The following is a 6,128-nucleotide window of genomic DNA, read 5'->3' as shown; positions in this document are numbered from 1 at the left end:
GCCCTTTGGCTGCTTAGTGAGTGTGACTGCCCTGCAATCAGGGTGCAAGTCACCTCCTCTAAATGTGGGGGCATTGAGCTCTTTGTTAAACTGAGCAATGTGACCGCCCTGTAACTAGGGTCTGGGTCTCTGCCCACTTGCTCATTTGGCTTTACGCCGTGCTCTGCCCCCTGGGTCAGCGTGACCGCTCTGTAATTAGGGTCTGTGTCACAAGTTACTCTTAAATGGGACATATCGAGCTCCTTGGTACTTTGACAGCTGGACCTTCCTTTAATTCAGGTTATGGTCTCTCCTCTTTGGCTAATGCCAGCGACCACCCTGTAATGAGGGGACAGGTTGCATCTCGCTTTTGAAATCTGGGGGATTAGAATCATTTCCGTAACATGGGCAGCTTCACCTCCCTGTAACTAGGGTTTGCGTCTCCGAGGCCCTTTGGGTCTCTTGGCCTCGTGCTGTCTTCACAGCGTGCTGCGAAGGACCGCCCTGTCATCAGGGATCGGGTCTTTGCCCTCTAGTCTCTTGGCACTAGGCCAAATGCAGCCACTGCCCCGAATGAGCACCCTGTAAACAGGGTACAGGTCTCATCAGCTACTATTTATGGTGCCCCCTGAGACTGTGTCCAGAGTACCGGCCCTTTAAGCAGCGCTTGCAACGTGCCTGGAATTCTGCAGCCAAGTCTCCTGCTTTCTCCTCCTTCTTGGACTCTTGGAGACCTGACATGCTATTGGTGGTAAGTTGCGAAGGGAGTGTCCTGTGGCGATTTGGACTAAGTCATTCCAGGCAGTAGACCTTGTCCCATTGCTTTAAGTATACTTGTCAATTAATTCCTTCCTGTCCTTCATTATTTACTTCCTCTTGATTTGCTAAGGAGACTGCCTGGTGAAATAATTGTCAAGGGGAAATGTGGAGATTGTGGCTTTAGAGGAGGAGGGGCCCAGGACATTTCTCAGCTAGTGCAGCTTGGGAGGAGGGGGAAATGCTTGTGGAAGTCTGTGAGGACCACAAAGAACTGTCTTGGACCTAAATCTCCAGACTCTTTGCAGATGCGGAAAAGAACACTGTATCAGTAGTTGACATTGAGTTTCCGTGGCGTTGTCGAAAGGGGATCTCACTTACACTCCCCTTGTGCTCCTCTCTCTGTTTAAGGCCTCATGAAGCAGAAGTGGAGAAGAAGGAAGTGTCAGGAATGCCACAGACAGAGGAGAAAAGAAGATGGAGGAAAAGGAAAGGAACTCTGGGCACAGTACCCTCCCTCAAATCAGCCTCAGGTCATGTAATTAGACTGTATGGGAATCTCGAGCCTTTTAATACCTTGAGCAGTGTGACCGCCCTGTAAGCTGGGTCCCGGTCTGTCCCCTTTGGACATTCTGCTCCGTCATCTGGCTAGTGTGAGTGACTGCCCTGTAATGAGGGTGCCAGTCACCTCCCGCTTCATGTGGAGGGGATTTGTGCTCTTTCTTTAATTGAGCATTGTGACCGCCCTGTAACTAGGGTCCGGGTCTCTGCCGACTTGCTCATTTGGCATTACGCCGGGCTCTGCCCCACTAGTCAGCGTGACAACCCTGTAATTAGGGTCCATGTCACAAGGCTCTCCAGAATGGGACATATCGAGCTCTTTGGTACTTTGACAGCTGGACCTTCCTGTAATTCAGGTTATGGTCTCTCCTCTTTGGCTAATGCCAGCGACCACCCTGTAATGAGGGGACAGGTTGCATCTTGCTTTTGAAATCTGGGGGATTAGAATCATTTCTGTAACATGGGCAGCTTGACCTCCTGTAAGTAGGGTTTGAATCTCGAAGCCCTTTGGCTGCTTAGTGAGTGTGACTGCCCTGCAATCAGGGTGCAAGTCACCTCCCTAAATGTGGGGGCATTGAGCGCTTTGTTAAACTGAGCAATGTGACCGCCCTGTAACTAGGGCCTGGGTCTCTGCCCACTTGCTCATTTGGCTTTACGCCGTGCTCTGCCCCCTGGGTCAGCGTGACCGCTCTGTAATTAGGGTCTGTGTCACAAGTTACTCTTAAATGGGACATATCGAGCTCCTTGGTACTTTGACAGCTGGACCTTCCTTTAATTCAGGTTATGGTCTCTCCTCTTTGGCTAATGCCAGCGACCACCCTGTAATGAGGGGACAGGTTGCATCTCGCTTTTGAAATCTGGGGGATTAGAATCATTTCCGTAACATGGGCAGCTTGACCTCCCTGTAACTAGGGTTTGCGTCTCCGAGGCCCTTTGGGTCTCTTGGCCTCGTGCTGTCTTCACAGCATGCTGCGAAGGACCGCCCTGTCATCAGGGATCGGGTCTTTGCCCTCTAGTCTCTTGGCACTAGCCAAATGCAGCCACTGCCCCGAATGAGCACCCTGTAAACAGGGTACAGGTCTCATCAGCTACTATTTATGGTGCCCCCTGAGACTGTGTCCAGAGTACCGGCCCTTTAAGCAGCGCTTGCAACGTGCCTGGAATTCTGCAGCCAAGTCTCCTGCTTTCTCCTCCCTTCTTGGACTCTTGGAGACCTGACATGCTATTGGTGGTAAGTTGCGAAAGGGAGTGTCCTGTGGCGATTTGGACTAAGTCATTCCAGGCAGTAGACCTTGTCCCATTGCTTTAAGTATACTTGTCAATTAATTCCTTCCTGTCCTTCATTATTTACTTCGTCTTGATTTGGTAAGGAGACTGCCTGGTGAAATAATTGTCAAGGGGAAATGTGGAGATTGTGGCTTTAGAGGAGGAGGGGCCCAGGACATTTCTCAGCTAGTGCAGCTTGGGAGGAGGGGGAAATGCTTGTGGAAGTCTGTGAGGACCACAAAGAACTGTCTTGGACCTAAATCTCCAGACTCTTTGCAGATGCGGAAAAGAACACTGTATCAGTAGTTGACATTGAGTTTTCGTGGCGTTGTCGAAAGGGGATCTCACTTACACTCCCCTTGTGCTCCCTCTCTCTGTTTCAGGCCTCATGAAGCAGAAGTGGAGAAGAAGAAAGTGTCAGGAATGCCACAGACAGAGGAGAAAAGAAGATGGAGGAAAAGGAAAGGAACTCTGGGCACAGTACCCTCCCTCAAATCAGCCTCAGGTCATGTAATTAGACTGTATGGGAATCTCGAGCCTTTTAATACCTTGAGCAGCGTGACCGCCCTGTAAGCTGGGTCCCGGTCTGTCCCCTTTGGACATTCTGCTCCGTCATCTGGCTAGTGTGAGTGACTGCCCTGTAATGAGGGTGCCAGTCACCTCCCCCTTAATGTGGAGGGGCATTGAGCTCTTTCTTTAATTGAGCATTGTGACCGCCCTGTAACTAGGGTGCGGGTCTCTGCCGACTTGCTCATTTGGCATTACGCCAGGCTCTGCCCCACTAGTCAGCGTGACAACCCTGTAATTAGGGTCCATGTCACAAGGCTCTCCAGAATGGGACATATCGAGCTCTTTGGTACTTTGACAGCTGGACCTTCCTGTAATTCAGGTTATGGTCTCTCCTCTTTGGCTAATGCCAGCGACCACCCTGTAATGAGGGGACAGGTTGCATCTTGCTTTTGAAATCTGGGGGATTAGAATCATTTCTGTAACATGGGCAGCTTGACCTCCATGTAAGTAGGGTTTGAATCTCCGAAGCCCTTTGGCTGCTTAGTGAGTGTGACTGCCCTGCAATCAGGGTGCAAGTCACCTCCCCCTAAATGTGGGGGGGGGCATTGAGCTCTTTGTTAAACTGAGCAATGTGACCGCCCTGTAACTAGGGTCTGGGTCTCTGCCCACTTGCTCATTTGGCTTTACGCCGTGCTCTGCCCCCTGGGTCAGCGTGACCGCTCTGTAATTAGGGTCTGTGTCACAAGTTACTCTTAAATGGGACATATCGAGCTCCTTGGTACTTTGACAGCTGGACCTTCCTTTAATTCAGGTTATGGTCTCTCCTCTTTGGCTAATGCCAGCGACCACCCTGTAATGAGGGGACAGGTTGCATCTCGCTTTTGAAATCTGGGGGATTAAAATCATTTCTGTAACATGGGCAGCTTGACCTCCCTGTAACTAGGGTTTGCGTCTCCGAGGCCCTTTGGGTCTCTTGGCCTCGTGCTGTCTTCACAGCGTGCTGCGAAGGACCGCTGTGTCAGGGATCGGGTCTTTGCCCTCTAGTCTCTTGGCACTAGGCCAAATGCAGCCACTGCCCCGAATGAGCACCCTGTAAACAGGGTACAGGTCTCATCAGCTACTATTTATGGTGCCCCCTGAGACTGTGTCCAGAGTACCGGCCCTTTAAGCAGCGCTTGCAACGTGCCTGGAATTCTGCAGCCAAGTCTGCTGCTTTCTCCTCCCTTCTTGGACTCTTGGAGACCTGACATGCTATTGGTGGTAAGTTGCGAAAGGGAGTGTCCTGTGGCGATTTGGACTAAGTCATTCCAGGCAGTAGACCTTGTCCCATTGCTTTAAGTATACTTGTCAATTAATTCCTTCCTGTCCTTCATTATTTACTTCCTCTTGATTTGCTAAGGAGACTGCCTGGTGAAATAATTGTCAAGGGGAAATGTGGAGATTGTGGCTTTAGAGGAGGAGGGGCCCAGGACATTTCTCAGCTAGTGCAGCTTGGGAGGAGGGGAAATGCTTGTGGAAGTCTGTGAGGACCACAAAGAACTGTCTTGGACCTAAATCTCCAGACTCTTTGCAGATGCGGAAAGAACACTGTATCAGTAGTTGACATTGAGTTTCCGTGGCGTTGTCGAAAGGGGATCTCACTTACACTCCCCTTGTGCTCCCTCTCTCTGTTTCAGGCCTCATGAAGCAGAAGTGGAGAAGAAGGAAGTGTCAGGAATGCCACAGACAGAGGAGAAAAGAAGATGGAGGAAAAGGAAAGGAACTCTGGGCACAGTACCCTCCCTCAAATCAGCCTCAGGTCATGTAATTAGACTGTATGGGAATCTCGAGCCTTTTAATACCTTGAGCAGCGTGACCGCCCTGTAAGCTGGGTCCCGGTCTGTCCCCTTTGGACATTCTGCTCCGTCATCTGGCTAGTGAGTGACTGCCCTGTAATGAGGGTGCCAGTCACCTCCCCTAATGTGGAGGGCATTGAGCTCTTTCTTTAATTGAGCATTGTGACCGCCCTGTAACTAGGGTGCGGGTCTCTGCCGACTTGCTCATTTGGCATTACGCCAGGCTCTGCCCCACTAGTCAGCGTGACAACCCTGTAATTAGGGTCCATGTCACAAGGCTCTCAGAATGGGACATATCGAGCTCTTTGGTACTTTGACAGCTGGACCTTCCTGTAATTCAGGTTATGGTCTCTCCTCTTTGGCTAATGCCAGCGACCACCCTGTAATGAGGGGACAGGTTGCATCTTGCTTTTGAAATCTGGGGGATTAGAATCATTTCTGTAACATGGGCAGCTTGACCTCCCTGTAAGTAGGGTTTGAATCTCCGAAGCCCTTTGGCTGCTTAGTGAGTGTGACTGCCCTGCAATCAGGGTGCAAGTCACCTCCCCCTAAATGTGGGGGGGGGGCATTGAGCTCTTTGTTAAACTGAGCAATGTGACCGCCCTGTAACTAGGGTCTGGGTCTCTGCCCACTTGCTCATTTGGCTTTACGCCGTGCTCTGCCCCCTGGGTCAGCGTGACCGCTCTGTAATTAGGGTCTGTGTCACAAGTTACTCTTAAATGGGACATATCGAGCTCCTTGGTACTTTGACAGCTGGACCTTCCTTTAATTCAGGTTATGGTCTCTCCTCTTTGGCTAATGCCAGCGACCACCCTGTAATGAGGGGACAGGTTGCATCTCGCTTTTGAAATCTGGGGGATTAAAATCATTTCCGTAACATGGGCAGCTTGACCTCCCTGTAACTAGGGTTTGCGTCTCCGAGGCCCTTTGGGTCTCTTGGCCTCGTGCTGTCTTCACAGCGTGCTGCGAAGGACCGCCCTGTCATCAGGGATCGGGTCTTTGCCCTCTAGTCTCTTGGCACTAGGCCAAATGCAGCCACTGCCCCGAATGAGCACCCTGTAAACAGGGTACAGGTCTCATCAGCTACTATTTATGGTGCCCCCTGAGACTGTGTCCAGAGTACCGGCCCTTTAAGCAGCGCTTGCAACGTGCCTGGAATTCTGCAGCCAAGTCTCCTGCTTTCTCCTCCCTTCTTGGACTCTTGGAGACCTGACATGCTAT

This window comes from Mauremys reevesii, linkage group 6 (assembly GCF_016161935.1).
Source record: "Mauremys reevesii isolate NIE-2019 linkage group 6, ASM1616193v1, whole genome shotgun sequence".
Classification (NCBI taxonomy): domain Eukaryota; kingdom Metazoa; phylum Chordata; order Testudines; family Geoemydidae; genus Mauremys; species Mauremys reevesii.
The sequence above is the reverse complement of the archived record's forward strand: the minus strand, read 5'-3'. Positions refer to the sequence as shown.